Consider the following 23,057-nt stretch of genomic DNA (forward strand, 5'->3'; position numbering starts at 1 on the left):
GATCATACGATCAGGATACAAGATCGAGTGTCGATCACTGCTACCGGTGCGATTCTTCCCTTCCAGCATTTAGGTGCTACAGGGAGCGGTAGTTACCGTTCCCTGAACAGATCATTTTCTTTACCTTTTCCAAAGGTTAATTTCAGTTCCCTACAGGAATCGGATCCGGTTGAGCAAACAGACCAAGGAGCCTCTAGTCTGGTGACTTCGGTCTCTAAGGCTCAACCAGGAGAAATCATCACTCCTGATAAGAATCAAGTTTCTGATAAATGTGTGGGAACAGAGAGCGATCAGACTTTGTCGGATTGCCTGGACCAAGCAGCTCTAGGGCAGCCTGGTTCGGATCCAGTCAGACAAGATCAGGGTGATGACTTAGGTCGATCACCAAGGATTTCACCATCTGTGTCTTCATCAGAGCATCCCGGAGGTGGATCTGTTGGCATATCGGCTCAACAGGAAGGCGTGGAGGTTGGTAACGCGCGCCCGCGATCCTCTAGCGGACGCAGCAGACGCGCTGAACGGCCTACAAAGGCAGTATCAGCTACTAGACGTCTTCCCCCTCTCAAGTTGCTGCTGAGACTTCTCCGCAGGATAGAGATAGAGGGAACTCCAGTTATCCTGGAAATTCGAGGCTAGCCTCGTCAAGCCGATCAGGCCGACTTGGACATGCTAGTCGCGAATGCTCCTTGGAGACCTCCTCTCAGGGAGGATCTGCGGTCTCAAGGACCGATCTTCCATCGTGCTTTACAGTCGCTGGTTTTAATGGCCTGGCCATTGAGACCCAGGTACTGAAGGGCAGAGGGTTGTCCGCTTCAGTTATTCCTACTCTAATTAAAGCAAGGAAAGCGACTTCCAGCAAAGTCTATTATCGCACATGGAAGACTTATATTGCGTGGTGTGAATCTTTGGGATTTCCCCCACGTACCTATTCGGTGACCCGAATCTTGGCTTTTCTGCAAAAGGGGGTTGAGCAGAAACTATCCTTGAGCACCATCAAGGGTCAGGTTTCAGCATTAGCAATCTTCTTTCAGAAGCCTTTGGCTACTCATTCCTTGGTGCGGAATTTCATCCAGGGGGTGCGGCACTTGGCTCCGCCAATCCGCGTGCCCTTACCACCTTGGGATCTTAATTTGGTTTTGTCGGTTCTGCAGAAACCTCCCTTTGAAAATATCAGGGAGATTCCCTTGCTTACATTATCTCAGAAGGTGGCCTTCTTGGTGGCTATCACTTCTGCACGCAGGGTGTCAGAACTGGCTGCATTATCATGCCATTCCCCATATCTAGTGGTTCATAGGGATAAGGTAGTTCTTCATCCGAAGCCATCCTTTCTTCTTAAGGTGGTTTCAGACTTTCATCTGAATGAAGATATTGTGCTACCTTCCTTGTGTCCTCAGCCCAATCATCCTCGGGAATATGCGTTGCATTCCTTGGATGTGGTTCGGGCAATCAGGGTATACCTGAAGGCTACGGAATCATTCCGTAAGACGGATTCACTTTTTGTGATCACGGATGGCCCCAGAAAGGGGTTGCCTGCATCTGCCGCGACTATTTCCAAATGGATTAGACAGACGGTGGTACAGGCTTATTCTATTAGGAGTCGGAATCCTCCGACTCCCTGTTAAGGCGCACTCCACTCGAGCGCTCAGTACTTCCTGGGCCTACCGCCATCAGGCGTCAGTGGTCCAGGTGTGCAAGGCGGCCACCTGGTCGTCGGTGAATACCTTTACAAAATTTTATAAAGTTGATGTGATGGCATCGGCGGATGCCTCATTTGGCCGCAAGGTTTTGCAGGCCGCAATTTGAGGAGACCGGTGGTCTACCTCGAGGGTTTTTTTCCGTTGGAATTTCAGTTGAGTCTCATTGTTTGATTGATGAGCCTTTAAAACTTCTAGTTGGCACCGGTTGGGCCTTCTAGATTGGATGTTGATTTCCATTTTCCCACCCCTCATTTGTGGTACTGCTTTGGGACGTCCCGAGTTGTTATTAATCAACGAGGACTACGTCTGTCAATGAGCGACAGAGAAAAATGGATTTTTGTAAAATCTTACCGTAAAATCTTTTTCTCTTAAGCTCATTGACAGACGTAGTACCCGCCCCTCTGTTTTTGAGTTGGGTTAAATTCTCTAAACACTGCTTTGTGACATAACTGATTTGCTGTAGCAGAGAGAGAGAGGATATACCCTCTGGGACTGCCCCTAGGGTGTGGCCAGAATGTTTTCTTTCCTGTCTAGTCCTACTCCTGTAGAGGGCAGTATAACCCGAGTTGTTGTTAATCAACGAGGACTACGTCTGTCAATGAGCTTAAGAGAAAAGGATTTTACGGTAAGATTTTACAAAAATCCATTTTTTATTTTTATTTTTTTTAAAGCAAAAGATCAAATAAAAAAAATGTTTTGCCTTTTAAGGTAAAGAGATTTGGGGTCTTTTTGACATTCCTTGGAATAGGAAGTGATTAAAGAGGAAGTAAAGTCCCCCAAAATACAGAGAAAAAAAAGCCCTGTAAAGAGAAAGGCATAATGAGCTAGTATGCATCGCATACTAGCACGTTATGTAGTACTTACCTTAAAACGAAGCCCCCGCCGTGCCGCCACCTCAGCGACAGGACAGCGACATGTCCGGCCGTCCTGATTCCCGGTTCGCGTCCTCCGGCCATCTGATTGGCCGGAGGCGCGATCACATCACTCTCGCGCCTGCGCGCGGGAGCCGCCGTTCACGGCACTGAGCTCTGAAGGAACGGCACGGGTGGCCGTTCCTTCAGAGCGCCTGCGCCGATGACGTCATCGGCAGTATGCACTCTAAATATCTCCTAAACGGTGCAAGTTTGGGAGATATTTATAGCACCTATCGGTAAGCCTTAATATAGGCTTACCTATAAGTAAAAGTTTGTGAGGTGGGTTTACAACCTCTTTAAAAAAAATTAAAGTTAGTGTAAAAGTATAAAAATAAATACATTTAAAGAGCCCCCATCCCTCCTTGCTCACAGAAACGATTGCATAAGTCGCCCACGCATATGTAAACTATATTGGCATCCCATATGTGCGGTACTGCTGTGAACGTTAGAGCAAGAGCAATAATTCTAGCGCTCGACCACCACTGTTACTCTAAACCGGTAACCTGTAAAGGAATTTTAAAGCGTCACCTATGAAGTTTAAGTACCTTAGTTTGTATTTACTCCACAAGCCTGCACAATTTTAAAGCGTGACATGCTGGGTATCTACGCTGCATAACCTCTTTCACATTGTACCAAAAAATGGGGTCAATGTTTTTATTTTTTATTTTCCCAAAAAAGTAGCATTTCCAAAACCACTGTTTAAATACCATGTGACATATTTGCAATGATCTCCATTTTATTCCCTAGGGTCTCTGCTTAAAAAAAAAAAATGTATTATGTTTGGCGATTATAAGTCATTTTCTAGCAAAAAAAAAAAAAAACATTTAAACAATAAAGTCCCAGAAAAAGCCTGTTCGGCAAGTGGTTGATATTTACACAGGATAAGTCTAGTTGTAGAATTATGGGGTCAAAGTCCTTTAATTCTCAAAAATCTTGCATCTTGAAAAATCCAGCGTCCAAAAACTGTTTCTGGCTTCATCAGCCCCATACAGATTGAGAGGTTGTGCAGGATCTCTTTATCTGAGCCCGTTTTGATATCTTCTCATTCGCTGGAGTTCTCCTCTGCCAAGGAAAATATATGTCTGTTCCTTCTGGTTTGCAGATATTTTCTGTTCTCTGGAGTGTCTCTGGGAACCGTTTTTCAATGAATGCTTCAAACAATATCCAGCCTTTTCACAGATTTGTTGTGTACGAAGACTACATATGTATTTTTGCCAAGTCTTTCTCTTTTCTGCTCTTGATGTCCAGCATGGAACCATTTATCTTCACAGGAGAAAAGCGATTCCCGACATATTAGATTATTACACAGCAATGCGAATTCTTTGGCTGAGACTTCATGACATGGGTCAAGGCATCGTTTAATCATGTCATTTTCGTCTGCTGCACACTTTGTGAAGAATACTTTTCATGACCTAAAAAGGGCGCTCATTAAGCTGTCTTGTTGAATTTAGCTCTTGCCATGCTCATTTCCTTGTTTTTGCTTTTTTGTGTTTTTTTTTTTTTGCAGTAGCTATTTTCCACATAGGTCACAGGGTTAGTGTGTATAAACCCGAACAATGACCACCTCCTTATTTTCTTTCCTTTTGGCCTGTTAAATTTACAATTGAAAGCCTGTTTTTAAATCTGTTTGAGATGCGCAGCAGCTTTTTTTTTTTTTCTGCAACAGAGGGACATTAACCACTTGCCTACAGTGCACTTTCACCCCCTTCCTGCCCAGACCGATTTTCAGCTTTCAGCGCTCTCACACTTTGACTGAGAATTACTCAGTCATGCAACACTGTACCCATACAAAAATTGTGTCCTTTTTTTCACACAAATAGAGCTTTCTATTGATGGTATTTGATCAATACTGGGTTTTTTATTTTTTGTGCTATAAATAAAAAAAGACTGAAAATATCGTGAAAAAACGCATTTTTCTTTGTTTCTGTCATAAAATTTTGCAAATTAGTCATTTTTCTTCACAAATTTTGGCCAAAATTTATACTGCTACTTATCTTTGGTAAAAATAACCTAAGTAAGTGTATATTATTTGGTCTTTGTGAAAGTTATAGAGTCCACAAGCTATGGTGCGAATCATTGAAAATTGATCACACTTGCTCACACCTGATGTACTGAAGGCCTATCTCATTTCTTGAGACACTAAAAAGTCAGGAAAGTACAAATACCCCCCAAATGACCCCTTTTTGGAAAGTAGACATTCCAAGGTATTTAATAAGGGGCATGGAGAGTTTTTTGAAGTTGTCATTTTTTCCCACAACTCTTTGCAAAATGAAGATTTTTTTTTTTTTTACAAATTGCCATATTAACAGGTTATTTCTCTCACACAGCACATGTATACTTGCAACTACACCCCAAAACACATTCTACTACTACTCCTGAGTATGGCGATACCACATGTGTGAGACTTTTTCACAGCCTGGCCACATACAGAGGCCTAACATTCAAGTAGCCCCGTCCGGCATTCTAGGAGCACAAATTACACATATAATTTCCTGACAACCTATCGCACTTTTGAAGGCCCTGGAGCACCAGGACAATGGAAACCCCCATAAAATGACCCCATTTTGGAAAGCAAACAGCCCAACGTATAATTTTTGAGGCATAATGACTCTTTTTCCACAAGTTTTTGGAAAATGTGGAAAGAAAATGAAAACACATTTTTTTTTACACAAAGCTGTCCATTTATGCAATATTTCTAACACATAGCATGTACATAGCAAAAATTGCACCCCAAAATACATTCTGCTATTCCTCCGGAGTATGGCGATACCACATGTGTAACACTTTTACACAGCCTGGCCACATACATAGGCCTAACATCCAAGTAGCGCTTTACACAAAGTTGTCCATTTATCCACTTTAAGACTGGGCCTATTTTTGACACTTGGTGTTTACAAGCTAAAATCATTTTTTTTGCTAGAAAATTACTTGGAACCCCCAAACATTATATATTTTTTTTTAGCAGAGACCCTAGAGAATAAAATGGAGATCGTTGCAATATTTTTTATTACACCATATTTGCGCAGCAGTCTTCCAGATGCGATTTTTTTGAAAAAAATTCACTTTTTTGAACTAAAAAATAAGAAAACAGTAAATTTAGCACAATTTTTTTCCATAATGTGAAAGATAATATTATGCCGAGTAATTAGATACCCAACATGTCATGCTTCAAAATTGCGCATGCTCACAGAATGGCGCCAAACATTGGTACTTAAAAATCCCCATAGGCAACATTTTAAAAATTTCTGCAGGTTACTAGCTTAGAGTTACAGAGGAGGTCCAGGGCTCAAATTATTGCTCTCGCTCTAACGATCGCGGCAATACCTCACATGTATGGTTTGAACACCGTTTACATATGTGGGCGGGACTTGCGTATGCGTTTGCTTCTGCGCGCGAGCTAACGGGGACAGGGCGCTTTAATTTTTTTTTTTTTTTTCCTATTTATTTTATTTATTTTTTTTATTTTTACACAGTTTAAAAAAAAAAATGTTTTGATCATTTTTATTCCTATTACAAGGAATGTAAACATCCCTTGTAATAGAAATAGGCATGACAGGTCCTCTTTATTGTGAGATCTGGGGTCAAAAAGACCTCACACCTCACAACTACACTAAAAAAGAAAAGAAAAAAAAAAATTGTTGAAAGAGGAAAAAAAGAAAAGAAAAAAAAAAAAGCGGCCCTTTAAACCGGTTGCTAGGCAATGTCTTTTGACGTAGCTCCGGTCCTCCAAGACCATAGAGTTGAGTGAGGGCCATCTTGCGCTCACTCGACTTCCTGTCTCTGAGGATCCGGGACCGGATAGTTTTCCCCGCTGCCGGCGGGTCCGGTAAGCTGGGAAAACGTCTGGGACGCGGCAGGAGGGGGGGGGGGGCACCTCTTCCCCTGCACCGTAAGGGTAATTCCGCGGCGAATCCGCCACTGGCACCACCCTTATCTGAAAGCCGACCGCCCGCCGTTTCAAAAAATACCGGGGTTATGGGGGCTATCTGCTGCCATAACCCCAGTATTTAGCTTTTAATGGCCGACGCATCTAGTCGTTAGGCGGTCAGTAAGTGATTGCATGCATATGGCAAACAGGTGACGATGACTGATGGGGTGACAGGTGACGATGACTGATGGGGTGACAGGTGACAATGACTGATGGGGTGACAGGTGACGATGACTGATGGGGTGACAGGTGACGATGACTGATGAGGTGACAGGTGACGATGATTGATGAGGTGACAAGTGACGATGATTGATGGGGTGACAGATGACAATCACTGACGGGGTGACATGTGACGATGATTGATGGGGTGACAAGTGAGGATCACTGATGGGGTGTCAAGTGACGATGATTGATAGGGTGACAGATGACGGTGACTGATGGGGTGACAGGTGACGATGACTGATGGGGTGACGGTGATTGATGGGTGACAGGTGACGTGCGATGGCGATGGTGACTGATGGGTGACAGGTGACGGGCGATGGTGCACGGCGGTACTGATGGCAGTCTCTGGTGACCGGTGAACTTTAGGCTACGTTCACATGTGAGCGTAGCGATCGCGGGCAGAATCACTGCGATTCTGCCCGTGATCCAGAAATCATTGCAAATTGCGGGACGCCTGTGCGTTGCCCGTGATTTGCAATAGCACCCCAAATGCTGTGCGATGTTGCTGCGATTTCCGCCTGCCGAATCGCGGTAACATCACGCAAACAACGCATGACGCCCCAAAGAAACTCTTGTACCTTTTTTGGGCGTCATGCGTTGTTTGCGCGATGTTACCGCGATTCGGCAGGCGGAAATGGTGGCAACATCGCACAGCGTTTGGGGTGCTATTGCAAAAAACGGGCAACGCACAGGCGTCCCGCAATTTGCAATGATTTCCGGATTGCGGGCAGAATCGCGATGATTCTGCCCGCGATCGCTGCGCTCACATGTGAACGTTATGGGTGTCAATTTCTGGGCACTGATGAGGTGACTGTTGGGTGACAGGTGACATTGGGGGGGGCTGAGGACTGTGTGGGGGGACCTTTATTAGTGTGATTTTACTTTTACAGGTACACAGAGCAGTAACTCAATGTTTCTAGTTCTTCTCCCCTCATACTGGAAACTGTATGAGGGGAGAAGAGCTAGTAACACTGAGTTACTGCTCTTTGTTTACATTTTCTGATCGGCTGTGAATGGATTCACAGCCGATCACATAGTAAACAGTCACTATCAGTGACTGTTTACTACTGCCGGTGACAGCTGTGTTCCTACGGAACACAGTGCCACCGACATGACCGCGCTGCGCGGTCATCTCCCGGCCGCCTCCATTGTGATCGGCTGTGTCATTGGAACACAGCCGATCACGTGGGAAACAGCCACGCCCAGTGGCTGTTTCCCCCCTGCCGGTGACGGGGGGTGTCCCGGGGACACCCCGACACCGGCAGTGCACGGCGGCGCGCCCGCGATCGCGCGCCTGCCGTGCATTTCCTGGGTCACGTCATATGACGTCCGCCCAGGATAATAGCCGCACCGTCCCGCCGTCATATGACGGCGGGCGGGCGGTAAGTGGTTAATGGTACAAAGGGGAGCTGGAATTAAAAAAAAAAAAAAAAAATTCTTAGCCTTTAACTGCATATATAATCCTATGGGAAGATTGTTCTTAAAAATATTGTTTGGGTAACGGGGTCCACTTAAATACTGGGCGCTTTCACCCCCTTCCTGCCCAGGCCAATTTTCAGCTTTCAGCACTGTCGCAATTTGAATGACAATTGCGCAGTCATGCAATACTGTAGCCATATGAATTGTTTTTAATTTTTTCCACACAAATAGAGCTTTTTTGGTGGTATTTAATCAGCACTGGGTTTTTATTTTATTATCACCATTCATACACAGGGGAGAATGACAGCCGGCTTGTTTACATTAGCTGCCTGCCTTTCTCCCTCTGCACCGACGATCGCTGAGTGACCGGCGGACATTCGGGTCCGCCGGTCACACGCGCGGGGGGTCCGTGACCGCGCCTCGGGGGGCACGCGCTCGCTCCCTAGACCCTCACAGGCTAGCGACGTAGTACTACGTCGCTCTGCCTGTGAGGGGCTGACCGCCACAGTAAATAGTCGTGCGGCGGTCGGCAAGTGGTTAAGTACTGTCCCTAGTGTAGTACAGTCTCGTAATGTTTTAGAAATGTTTCTTTAATATGTATATGGATAGATAGATAATCTTTTTTTATTTTCTTTTTTTTTTTTTTCTTTTTGGAACGATTTTTTTTTTTTTTTAAACACTGTGACCAGAGCAATACAGTGTTACCATAGTAACATTGTACTACTCTGGCGAAGTGATTGGGATTTTTTTTTTTTTTTTTTACACATTACGATTGCTTATACCAGTGAATTTCACTGTTATAAGCAACTATTTTACCGAAATGAAACTAATTCATTCAGTGTGAATTATTGTGATTAGCTGTGATTGGCCACAGCTAATCACATGGTAAAGAAGGGCAGTGATTGGCCCTGTCTGTACTATGTGATCACTGTGACACTCAGAGCTAGTAACACAATTGTACATAATCAATGGCATGAAAGGAATCCATCCATCGTTTACAATTGTCATGTGATCTGCTGTGGTCACAGCGATCAAATGGTACTAGCAGCGGCCCAGTACAGTGATATGTCATCGTCCAGTGGACGGAGCCGGTGACAGATCGCCCCTTTTCAGAAAGACGTCCTATGATGTCCACCTGGAATGACAAAGGCCTCATCTGGCCGTCATTTGACAATAAGGCGGGCGGGAGCTGGTTACAGAGATGTTTTCATGTTCTGTGCAGCTTACCTTGACAACTCTTCTATCTGCTCTTGCAGAAGGAAGGTGCCATCAATGCATCTATGTCCAGGCATTGGTCAAGTCACTGTCTACATCCTTGACTGAAATGCAGATCATTCACTCCTATGCATTTTAGTTTTAGTTACATTTTAAATTTTTGTTTTGCTAGAAACTAAAGATACTGGTACCAAAGATACAACACGCAGATCTTTTTTATTTTTATTTTTTTAACACACTGCACCTAAAACATACAGATACAAACCGGGTATGAGACAGAAGTACCCTGCGTTCTTACTAATACTTAACGGAATGCCTTCAAATAAAATACTTTGGCACTTTTATGTATGTAAAGCTGTATGGAATATGCATTTATTTAAAATTCTTGGTGATTATTCTTGCAGAGTAATTGGTTTCAGGTCTCTCTTAATGTGCTGTTTTTGGAGTTAACATACTTTCATATATCTTTCATTGGTCACTGACTCCATAGCACAGGGCGTTCATGAATGTCTTTTGTATAACTTCTTAATCTGCCTTCTAACACCCCTAATAAATGCTTCGGAACATTTTATCAGTTCCATATGAGTGCCATCAGCCTGGAAATGCTTTGGTAAGATTGTACTCCTAAACTGGAGGGAATAACTCAATTGTGGCTATAACTGTTTTGTATTAAAGTGTACCTGTTCTCTCATACAAGGTTTAAGGCAAGCAATTTGGAGATTGTGCCAAGTCTTGTAATGGCTGTTGGATATGAAGCTTATAGGCATAATCTGACTGTTCTAAATGCCAGCATGTCAACTGCAGAAATTTTAAAAACTTTTAAACTCCTGGCACCAATCTAATGTCAGGAATACAATAGACCAGCCTTTTTCAGCCTTTTCAACACATAGGAACCCTTGAAATTTCTGGTCTCAGGGAACCCCTGCTAACAACGAACAATCTACAACTCATGACACATTAGTGTGACACCCAGTGGGAAGAATGCTCCTTACTCTTGTCATCATTGGGAAAAAGTACCCCCTTACAGATAGCTAAAAGGAACAATGGTGTCATTGGGAACTTATCTGAGAGGCAGAAATTGCCCATTGCTCAAGGAACCCCCAGCAACCTCCAAAGGAACCCTAGGGTTCCACAGAACCCTGGATGAGAAACCCTTCAATAGACCATCTCAGAAGAAAGGCAAACTTGTTGTTTCATAAGAACAATTGGCTCACTCTGCTGCTGTAAAACTGATACCTATAGACCTGAAGATTGTCTCCCAATGTCTCCCAAATCTCTTCCTAATGCCTTGTACACACGCATCGATAGTTGGCCGTGAATTTTCGGCCAACGTCCGATCGGCCGATTTTCGGCTTGTTAGTATGATGCTTTCGACAACCGACTCCGACTTTTCGGCCAAAAAAAATCTGGTGTGCAGGCTATAAAATTTTTGTTGGCCGTCAACATAACGGCCGATTTTCCATCAGTCAGTACAGATTTCGGCAGACAAAAATCTGATGAGCAAGACTGGGCATGCTCAGAGAAGAAAAAACACACGGAAAGTAAACCAGCACATGACATCACTTCTGAAGTTGGTTTTTGTTGGCCGAAAAAATTTGTGCGCAGTCTAGAGCACATTTCAACCAACACAACAACACTGGACAAAAGACGGCCGATCGGTCAGCCGATAATCGCTGAGTGTGTACAGGGCATTAGTCCTTCATAGGGTGTCCACACATAAAAAGACAAAGATAAGGAAGCAAGTATGGGATGGGAATACATCCACCCCAACCAAAGGACTGGACTTTTTCGGCTCAACATCAGAGACACCACATGTACTGTATATAAAAAAAAAAATCAGTATCTTTTTTTTATTAGAAAAAAAGTTAAAAACATGTACAAGTGAATAATATAAGAACAAAAGAAATGCCTCTCAAAGTAACCAAGGGGCAAGAAGGCCCCAAGATTTTAGTCGAATGGGAGTTGTTAAAATTATGTATCAGAAATTATACATGTATAACTGTACTCTTTCAGTAGCCGAGGTGACTGGCACATTAGGAGAAAGAAAAAAAAAAGGGGGGGTACCCTAAAGTAGTGTGGAAAAGTGAAAATTTGAATTGCCCAGTGTAGTGTTGAGCGAACACGGACTGTATTATTCGTGTTCGTACCGAATAATTGGATTTTTTGTACCCGAACACGGACACGGACACTTTACTGTATGTTCGGGTAAAAATCCGTGTTCGGTCGTTTTATTTCCGGGTTTTGCATGCTTTGGCGCTCTTTTCATGGCGGGCTTTCAACAGCCAATCAACAATCGTTTAACTGGTGTGCCTTAAGCCATCCCAGCCATGCCTGCAAATGTCTCAGTAGCTGTGATTGGCCGTCTGAAGCATGTGACCAAGTCTTTATAAGTTCGAGGCAGCCGCAGCGGCGTCATTATGCTGCTTAGATTCAGGGACAGAGCACACATCAACGTGCTGGCTGCTGATTAGGGAAAGATAGGCAGGAAAAAACCATTTGTGTCCGGATAGAATTGAGGGACAGGTCGGAGTGTTTAGGCAGGGCGAGTTGTAGGCATTTTAGGGATAGAGTCTGCTGAATTATATAGGGTCAGTGTCTTCTACAAACTACAATCGATATTGCTGTGTGGGGGGTGGGGTCTGCACTCAATCCTGATCTACGATCTCTTCTCAATCCTGTTAGGGACAGAGTCTGCTGAATTTTAGGGAAACTGTGTTCTACAAACTACAATCGATATTGCTGTGTGGTGTGGGATTGGAGATAGGCAGGTGTCAGTGATCCACATCCATTTTTCTGTGTGTGAGCTGCAGTGAACACAATCTTTTTGGGCTGCAGTGAACACAATCTTTTTGGGCTGCAGTGAACACAATCTTTTTGGGCTGCAGTGAACACAATCTTTTTGGGCTGCAGTGAACACAATCTTTTTGGGCTGCAGTGAACACAATCTTTTTGGGCTGCAGTGAACACAATCTTTTTGGGCTGCAGTGAACACAATCTTTTTGGGGTGCAGTGAACAAAATCTTTTTGGGGTGCAGTGAACACAATCCTTTTTGGTGTGCAGTGAACACAATCTTTGTGGGGTGCAGTGAACAAAATCCTTTGTGGGGTGCAGTGAACACAATCTTTTTGGGGTGCAGTGAACAAAATCCTTTTTGGGGTGCAGTGAACAACATCCTTTTTGGGGTGCAGTGAACACAATCTTTTTGGGGTGCAGTGAACAAAATCCTTTGTGGGGTGCAGTGAACACAATCTTTTTGGGGTGCAGTGAACACAATCTTTTTGGGGTGGAGTGAACAACATCCTTTTTGGGGTGCAGTGAACAAAATCCTTTTTGGGGTGCAGTGAACAAAATCATTTTTGGGGTGCAGTGAACACAATCTTTTTGGGGTGCAGTGAACACAATCTTTGTGGGGTGCAGTGAACACAATCTTTTTGGGGTGGAGTGAACAACATCCTTTTTGGGGTGCAGTGAACAACATCCTTTTTGGGGTGCAGTGAACACAATCTTTTTGGGGTGCAGTGAACACAATCTTTGTGGGGTACAGTGAACAGAATCTTTGTGGGGTGCAGTGAACACAATCTTTGGGGGGTACAGTGAACACAATCTTTGTGAGGTGCAGTGAACACAATCTTTGTGGGGTGCAGTGAACACAATCATTGTGGGGTGCAGTGAACTCAATCTTTGTGGGGTACAGTGAACACAATCTCATACTGAAGGTTTGAGGGTGCTGCCTGTTCCATACTCCCCCTACTCCTCATCTAGCCTTTTAGGGGTACAAACAATAGTAATTGGGGCCTAGTGTGGTTGTGTACGTGTGATATACATACACTTTTTTGGGATCATATTTTCTATTCCGCTATTTAATCAAAAACCTTTGGGGATCAGTTAAATTGGGGGATAGTCTGTGTTGGTACGTGTGAGAGAGATCCACCTTTCCAAGTTGTTGGGGTTCATCTCATACTTCTGAAGGTTTGAGGGTGCTGCCTGTTCCATACTCCCCCTACTCCTAGCCTTTTAGGGGTACAAACAATAGTAATTGGGGCCTAGTGTGGTTGTGTACGTGTGATATACATACACTTTTTTGGGATCATATTTTCTATTCCGCTATTTAATCAAAAACCTTTGGGGATCAGTTAAATTGGGGGATAGTCTGTGTTGGTACGTGTGAGAGAGATCCACCTTTCCAAGTTGTTGGGGTTCATCTCATACTTCTGAAGGTTTGAGGGTGCTGCCTGTTCCATACTCCCCCTACTCCTAGCCTTTTAGGGGTACAAACAATAGTAATTGGGGCCTAGTGTGGTTGTGTACGTGTGATATACATACACTTTTTTGGGATCATATTTTCTATTCCGCTATTTAATCAAAAACCTTTGGGGATCAGTTAAATTGGGGGATAGTCTGTGTTGGTACGTGTGAGAGAGATCCACCTTTCCAAGTTGTTGGGGTTCATCTCATACTTCTGAAGGTTTGAGGGTGCTGCCTGTTCCATACTCCCCCTACTCCTAGCCTTTTAGGGGTACAAACAATAGTAATTGGGGCCTAGTGTGGTTGTGTACGTGTGATATACATACACTTTTTTGGGATCATATTTTCTATTCCGCTATTTAATCAAAAACCTTTGGGGATCAGTTAAATTGGGGGATAGTCTGTGTTGGTACGTGTGAGAGAGATCCACCTTTCCAAGTTGTTGGGGTTCATCTCATACTTCTGAAGGTTTGAGGGTGCTGCCTGTTCCATACTCCCCCTACTCCTAGCCTTTTAGGGGTACAAACAATAGTAATTGGGGCCTAGTGTGGTTGTGTACGTGTGATATACATACACTTTTTTGGGATCATATTTTCTATTCCGCTATTTAATCAAAAACCTTTGGGGATCAGTTAAATTGGGGGATAGTCTGTGTTGGTACGTGTGAGAGAGATCCACCTTTCCAAGTTGTTGGGGTTCATCTCATACTTCTGAAGGTTTGAGGGTGCTGCCTGTTCCATACTCCCCCTACTCCTAGCCTTTTAGGGGTACAAACAATAGTAATTGGGGCCTAGTGTGGTTGTGTACGTGTGATATACATACACTTTTTTGGGATCATATTTTCTATTCCGCTATTTAATCAAAAACCTTTGGGGATCAGTTAAATTGGGGGATAGTCTGTGTTGGTACGTGTGAGAGAGATCCACCTTTCCAAGTTGTTGGGGTTCATCTCATACTTCTGAAGGTTTGAGGGTGCTGCCTGTTCCATACTCCCCCTACTCCTAGCCTTTTAGGGGTACAAACAATAGTAATTGGGGCCTAGTGTGGTTGTGTACGTGTGATATACATACACTTTTTTGGGATCATATTTTCTATTCCGCTATTTAATCAAAAACCTTTGGGGATCAGTTAAATTGGGGGATAGTCTGTGTTGGTACGTGTGAGAGAGATCCACCTTTCCAAGTTGTTGGGGTTCATCTCATACTTCTGAAGGTTTGAGGGTGCTGCCTGTTCCATACTCCCCCTACTCCTAGCCTTTTAGGGGTACAAACAATAGTAATTGGGGCCTAGTGTGGTTGTGTACGTGTGATATACATACACTTTTTTGGGATCATATTTTCTATTCCGCTATTTAATCAAAAACCTTTGGGGATCAGTTAAATTGGGGGATAGTCTGTGTTGGTACGTGTGAGAGAGATCCACCTTTCCAAGTTGTTGGGGTTCATCTCATACTTCTGAAGGTTTGAGGGTGCTGCCTGTTCCATACTCCCCCTACTCCTAGCCTTTTAGGGGTACAAACAATAGTAATTGGGGCCTAGTGTGGTTGTGTACGTGTGATATACATACACTTTTTTGGGATCATATTTTCTATTCCGCTATTTAATCAAAAACCTTTGGGGATCAGTTAAATTGGGGGATAGTCTGTGTTGGTACGTGTGAGAGAGATCCACCTTTCCAAGTTGTTGGGGTTCATCTCATACTTCTGAAGGTTTGAGGGTGCTGCCTGTTCCATACTCCCCCTACTCCTAGCCTTTTAGGGGTACAAACAATAGTAATTGGGGCCTAGTGTGGTTGTGTACGTGTGATATACATACACTTTTTTGGGATCATATTTTCTATTCCGCTATTTAATCAAAAACCTTTGGGGATCAGTTAAATTGGGGGATAGTCTGTGTTGGTACGTGTGAGAGAGATCCACCTTTCCAAGTTGTTGGGGTTCATCTCATACTTCTGAAGGTTTGAGGGTGCTGCCTGTTCCATACTCCCCCTACTCCTAGCCTTTTAGGGGTACAAACAATAGTAATTGGGGCCTAGTGTGGTTGTGTACGTGTGATATACATACACTTTTTTGGGATCATATTTTCTATTCCGCTATTTAATCAAAAACCTTTGGGGATCAGTTAAATTGGGGGATAGTCTGTGTTGGTACGTGTGAGAGAGATCCACCTTTCCAAGTTGTTGGGGTTCATCTCATACTTCTGAAGGTTTGAGGGTGCTGCCTGTTCCATACTCCCCCTACTCCTAGCCTTTTAGGGGTACAAACAATAGTAATTGGGGCCTAGTGTGGTTGTGTACGTGTGATATACATACACTTTTTTGGGATCATATTTTCTATTCCGCTATTTAATCAAAAACCTTTGGGGATCAGTTAAATTGGGGGATAGTCTGTGTTGGTACGTGTGAGAGAGATCCACCTTTCCAAGTTGTTGGGGTTCATCTCATACTTCTGAAGGTTTGAGGGTGCTGCCTGTTCCATACTCCCCCTACTCCTAGCCTTTTAGGGGTACAAACAATAGTAATTGGGGCCTAGTGTGGTTGTGTACGTGTGATATACATACACTTTTTTGGGATCATATTTTCTATTCCGCTATTTAATCAAAAACCTTTGGGGATCAGTTAAATTGGGGGATAGTCTGTGTTGGTACGTGTGAGAGAGATCCACCTTTCCAAGTTGTTGGGGTTCATCTCATACTTCTGAAGGTTTGAGGGTGCTGCCTGTTCCATACTCCCCCTACTCCTAGCCTTTTAGGGGTACAAACAATAGTAATTGGGGCCTAGTGTGGTTGTGTACGTGTGATATACATACACTTTTTTGGGATCATATTTTCTATTCCGCTATTTAATCAAAAACCTTTGGGGATCAGTTAAATTGGGGGATAGTCTGTGTTGGTACGTGTGAGAGAGATCCACCTTTCCAAGTTGTTGAGGTTCATCTCATACTTCTGAAGGTTTGAGGGTGCTGCCTGTTCCATACTCCCCCTACTCCTAGCCTTTTAGGGGTACAAACAATAGTAATTGGGGCCTAGTGTGGTTGTGTACGTGCGAGATACATACACTTTTTTTGATCATATTTCCTATTCCGCTATTCAATAAAAACCTTTGAGGATCAATTGAATTGCGGGATAGTCTGTGTCGGTACGTGTGAGAGAGATCCACCTTTCCAAGTTGTTGGGGTTCATCTCATACTTCTGAAGGTTTGAGGGTGCTGCCTGTTCCATACCCCCCCTACTCCTCATCTAGCCTTTTAGGGGTACAAACAATAGTAATTGGGGCCTAGTGTGGTTGTGTACGTGCGAGATACATACACTTTTTTTGATCATATTTCCTATTCCGCTATTCAATAAAAACCTTTGAGGATCAATTGAATTGCGGGATAGTCTGTGTCGGTACGTGTGAGAGAGATCCACCTTTCCAAGTTGTTGGGGTTCATCTCATACTTCTGAAGGTTTGAGGGTGCTGCCTGTTCCATACCCCCCCTACTCCTCATCTAGCCTTTTAGGGGTACAAACAATAGTAATTGGGGCCTAGTGTGGTTGTGTACGTGCGAGATACATACACTTTTTTTGATCATATTTCCTATTCCGCTATTCAATAAAAACCTTTGAGGATCAATTGAATTGCGGGATAGTCTGTGTCGGTACGTGTGAGAGAGATCCACCTTTCCAAGTTGTTGGGGTTCATCTCATACTTCTGAAGGTTTGAGGGTGCTGCCTGTTCCATACCCCCCCTACTCCTCATCTAGCCTTTTAGGGGTACAAACAATAGTAATTGGGGCCTAGTGTGGTTGTGTACTTGCGAGATACATACACTTTTTTTGATCATATTTCCTATTCCGCTATTCAATAAAAACCTTTGAGGATCAATTGAATTGCGGGATAGTCTGTGTCGGTACGTGTGAGAGAGATCCACCTTTCCAAGTTGTTGGGGTTCATCTCATACTTCTGAAGGTTTGAGGGTGCTGCCTGTTCCATACCCCCCCTACTCCTCATCTAGCCTTTTAGGGGTACAAACAATAGTAATTGGGGCCTAGTGTGGTTGTGTACGTGCGAGATACATACACTTTTTTTGATCATATTTCCTATTCCGCTATTCAATAAAAACCTTTGAGGATCAATTGAATTGCGGGATAGTCTGTGTCGGTACGTGTGAGAGAGATCCACCTTTCCAAGTTGTTGGGGTTCATCTCATACTTCTGAAGGTTTGAGGGTGCTGCCTGTTCCATACTCCCCCTACTCCTCATCTAGCCTTTTAGGGGTACAAACAATAGTAATTGGGGCCTAGTGTGGTTGTGTACGTGTGATATACATACACTTTTTTTGGATCATATTTTCTATTCCGCTATTCAATAAAAACCTTTCTAGGGCAAGATCTTAAATTACAGAAATATGAGGAGACCGTCAAATAAGGGCCGTGGCCTGGGTCGTGGTGCTGCTGGTAGAGCTCCTGTTGTAAGGAGAGGACATGGTCGATCTGTGCCAGCTACACGCACAAGTGAAACACCTTCCTCAAGTGTGAGTAGGCGACAGAACCTGCATCAGTATTTGGTAGGGCATCAAACGCCCCTAGAAGTGATGAGGCCAGAACAAGTTGAGGCGATAGTAGATTGGTTTGCTGCTGACAGTGCCTCCAGTTCCTTCACATTGTCTCCCACCCAGTCTACTGCAGAAAGGTCAGAGTTGGCACCTGCAGCCAATGTCCAACCGTCTTTCACCTCACCCCCTTGCAAATCAGGCCAGCAGTCTGAGCCCCAAGCCATACAGCAGTCTCTTATTCTTTTTGAGGACTCTGTCAGCAGGGTTTCCCAGGGCCATCCACCTAGCCCTGCCCCAGAAGTGGAAGAGATTGAGTGCAGCGATGCCCAACCACTTATTTCTCAAGATGAGTACATGCAAGGATCATCGCAGCACGTCTCCGATGATGACGAAACGCAGGTGCCAACTGCTGCGGCGTTCAGCATTGTGGAGACCGACAAGGAGGGCAGGGGTGAAGACTGGGTGGAAGATGATGTGGAGGACGATGAGGTCCTCGACCCCACATGGAATGAACGTCATGCAGGTGAACTGAGTAGTTTGGAGGAAGAGGCGGTGGTCGCACAGAGCCACCAGCACAGCAGAAGAGGGAGCAGGGTGCAGAAGCGGAGCGGCCGTGCCCTAGACACTACGCCCGCTACTGCCCAACGCAGCAAGGGAACGAGCGCACCAAAGTCAGCTCAAAGGAGTTCTCTAGCGTGGAAGTTCTTTAGAAAATGTGCTGATGACAGGACACGAGTGGTTTGCACCCTGTGCAATCAGAGCTTGAAGCGAGGCATGAACCTTCTCAACCTGAGCACAACCTGCATGATCAGGCATCTAAGTGCAAAGCACGAGCTGCAGTGGAGTACACACCTTCAAAACCAAGAAACGTCTCTGGCTCATCCTGCTTCCTCTTCTGCTGCAGTCTCGGCCGCTCCAGCCACATCTGTAGTGATACCGGCACCTGCCACCCCGCAAACAGACGATCTGTCAGCAACACCACCACCTGGGTCACCAACAACCATCTCCACAATGTCCCGTGGAAGCGTTCAGCTTTCCATCTCCCAAACACTTGAGAGGAAGAGGAAGTACCCCCCTACCCACCCGCGATCCCTGGCCCTGAATGCCAGCATTTCAAAATTATTGGCCTTTGAAATGCTGTCATTCCGTCTGGTGGAGACGCACAGTTTTAAAAACCTTATGTCGGTGGCTGTCCCACAGTACGTCGTGCCCAGCCGCCACTACTTTTCCAGGCAAGCCATCCCTTCCCTGCACAACCAAGTGGGGGAAAAAATCAGGTGTGCACTGCGCAACGCCATCTGTGCCAAGGTCCACCTAACTACGGATACGTGGACCAGTAAGCACGGTCAGGGGCGTTATATCTCCCTAACGGCACACTGGGTAAATGCAGTGGCGGATGGGCCTGAGGCGGATAGCAATTTGGCGCATGTCCTTCCACCACCGAGGATTGCAGGGCGCTTCAGTTTGCCTCCTGTTCCTAACTCCTCCTACTCCGCTTCCTCATCCTCTACCGCCTCCTCATCCGGACAGCGTAACACCTTCACCACCAACTTCAGCACGGCCAGGGGTAAACGACAGCAGGCAGTTTTACAACTTGCCTGTTTGGGGGACAAACCACACACCGCGCAGGAGTTGTGGAGGAGCATGGAACAGCAGACAAATGAGTGGTTGCTGCCAGCGAGCCTCAAGCCCGGCCTGGTGGTGTGCGATAACGGGCGAAATCTCATAGCAGCTCTGGGCCTAGCCGGTTTGACGCACATCCCTTGCCTGGCGCATGTGCTGAATTTGGTGGTGCAGAGGTTCCTTAAAAACTACCCCGATATGTCAGAGCTGCTGCAGAAAGTGCGGGCCGTTTGTGCGCACTTTCGGCGTTCTCACCCTGCTGCTGCTCGCCTGGCAGCGCTGCAGCGTAACTTCGGCCTTCCCGCTCACCGCCTCATATGTGACGTGCCCACAAGGTGGAACTCCACCTTGCACATGCTGGAAAGACTGTGCGAGCAGCAGCAGGCCATAGTGGAGTTTCAGCTGCAGCACGCACGCGTGAGTCGCTCTGCGGAACAGCACCACTTCACCACCAATAACTGGGCCTCCATGCGAGACCTGTGTGCCTTGTTGCGCTGTTTTGAGTACTCCACCAACATGGCCAGTGGCAATGACGCCGTTCTCAGCTTAACTATCCCACTTCTATGCCTCCTTGAAAAAACAATTCGGGCGATGATGGAAGAGGATGTGGCACAGGATGAGGAGGAGGAGGAGGATGAAGAGGTAACATTTCCAAGGCTTTCAGGGCAGTCATTCGCAAGGGGCTCCGAGGGTGGGTTCCTGCACACGCAAACGCCAGGGACGCAATTGTCCAGCAGGGGCACAGTTCTGGAGGATGAGGAGGATGAGGAGGAGGAGGAGCTGGAGGAGGAGATGGAACCATGTTCACAGCAGGGTGGCACCCAGGCCAGCTCATGGCCATCACTGGTGCGTGGCTGGGGGGATACAGAGGACACGGACCATACACCTCCCACAGAGGACAGCCTTTCGTTGCCTCTGGGCAGCCTGGCACACATGAGCGATTACATGCTGCAGTGTCTCCACAACGACCGCCGAGTTGCCCACATTCTAACTTGTGCTGATTACTGGGTGGCCACGCTGCTGGATCCCCGTTACAAGGACAACGTACCGTCCTTAATTCACTCACTGGAGCGCGATCGCAAGATGCGCGAGTACAAGCGCACGCTGGTAGACGCCATGCTGCTGGCATTCCCATCTGACAGCGGGGCCACAGTGGAAGCACAAGGCAGAGGAGGAGGAGGAGGAGGTCGCCAACGCAACCAGGGCACCGCCAGCACCTCAGAAGGCAGGGTTAGCATGGCCGAAATGTGGAAAAGCTTTGTCAGCACGCCACAACAAACAGCAGCACCAGCAGCTCAGATGGAACGTCTTAGCAGGAGGCAGCATTTTACCAACATGGTGGAGCAGTATGTGTGCACACGCCTACATGTAGTGAATGACGGGTCTGCCCCCTTCAACTTCTGGGTCTCCAAATTGGGCACATGGCCTGAGCTTGCCCTTTACGCCTTGGAGGTGCTGGCGTGCCCTGCAGCCAGTGTATTATCTGAACGGGTATTTAGCACGGCTGGGGGCGTTATAACAGACAAGCGCAGCCGCCTGTCCAGAGACAATGTGGACAAGCTCACGTTCATTAAAATGAACCAGGCATGGATCCCACGGGACTTTTCCGTACCTTATGCAGAATAGCAATGGATACCGACCTTACCCACCCATTGTTCCATTTTTGCTCTTTCTCACTCTTTTGGGGTGTACCCTCATTTAAAATTTGTGAAAAGAAGCAGTGTTGGCTACCTCGTCCTCCTCCTCAGGGCCAGATTAATGTAGGGGCTATTGGAGCTGCAGCTCCAGGCCCCTACCTTTTATATAGGCCCCGGGTTGGCCATATTCACTGTTACCGCTCTTCTGTCACTTGTAAACACAGAAGTCTGGCTTCTATGCTCGCTTCCCCAGGCAGCACCCTCAGAACCTCCCCACACAGCGTGAAGGCCGGACAAGGAGGGACAGTTGGCGATGCATGGATGTGTTTATGGGCTTCAGAGACAGCATCCCATGTTGAATTAGGCATGCATGGCTGCACCCTTCCTCCTCTGGGTGCATGGCAAGGCACGGCCCTAAGGCCCTTCAAAATCCTCAGCACCAAGCCCATGATGCTGTTAATCCGGCCCTGGTCCTCCTCCACCGCCGCTTCCACCTACACCGCCCATAGGTGTGCGCAGCCTATTGCATTAAGGTGTGCACCCCAAAGTTGAAATACACATGCATGTGTTTGCCAGCAGGGAGAGTAATGTATCGGGGCCATGTACCTGTAGGCAAGGAGAAATAGAGCAGAGCAGGTCCCAGGGAGATCTTTCCCATCTCCTCACTGGCAATGCTATGTGCCCTAGGTGATTAGGGTGTGCCCAGGCACACCCAGCACACCCTGTGCGCACGCCTATGTCACCGCCACATCCACCACCACCTCAACCTCCCTCCTACTCCATATGGGCCTCGTCCTTCAGAGATGAAGAAGAACATTGTTTTATTTTTCTGTTTTTTTTTGTTGTTTTAAGTTATTTTCCTATCCACATTTGTTTGCAGAGCACTTGCCATGCTCTTAATTACGTTTTGCTGCCATTTGCAGCACTCTAGCCCTTTCCTTTGGTGTTTTAGAGCCATTTTAGTGCCTTAAAGTTCGGGTCCCCATTGACTTCAATGGGGTTCGGTGTCCGGGAAAAGTTCGGTAAAAGTCCGGGACACGGACCCGGACTTTTTTTTAAAGTTCGGCCGAACCCGTCGAACACGGACATCTAGGTGTCCGCTCAACCCTAGCCCAGTGATGGAGTGTACCCTATAAAGAGGAGCTATGCTTTATTGTTGATGTGCTATTAATATTGCTGGGACTGATCACTAAAGAATAATAGAAGGGCTGAAATTCCTAACTTGTAAAGAAGAAAATGTTGCTTAAGGCTTCCCCCATTTAATATCACATCACCAAAATGCTCGGCATTTGGTTTTATGATCTCTGCCAAAAGGAAGAAGTAAATGTTTGGAATGGATGATCTTCTACTTCAGCAGAGGTTTTGGGACCAGACCAAAGTCCTTGACTTTTAGGTGCGCAAGTAGCACTTTAGGAAAAATGGAAAAAAATAAAGAATATGGTTGAAGTTTTCTGACCTGCCACTACACTCACAAAGCCACAGTATCCTCGCTGAATTTCACCACCACTGTTTTTCGATTTTAAGACAATACAAAACATTTAAAGGTGGATGTAAACCCTCACACATACCCAGTGAAGTGAACAGCCTCAGGTGATACACAGAGATTAAAAAAATCTCCCTACAT

The 23,057-nt window shown here is 45.7% G+C and overlaps 1 protein-coding gene across 2 annotated transcripts in view; it reads left to right on the forward strand.

Moving 5' to 3' along the window:
* The window catches only part of UVRAG (UV radiation resistance associated), a 205,103-nt gene that overhangs the window by 176,444 nt on the left and 5,602 nt on the right, over positions 1-23,057 (forward strand). The gene's annotated exons all lie outside the window — the stretch shown is intronic.

This window comes from Pelophylax lessonae (genome assembly GCF_965119305.1).
Source record: "Pelophylax lessonae genome assembly, chromosome: 2".
Taxonomy (NCBI): domain Eukaryota; kingdom Metazoa; phylum Chordata; class Amphibia; order Anura; family Ranidae; genus Pelophylax; species Pelophylax lessonae.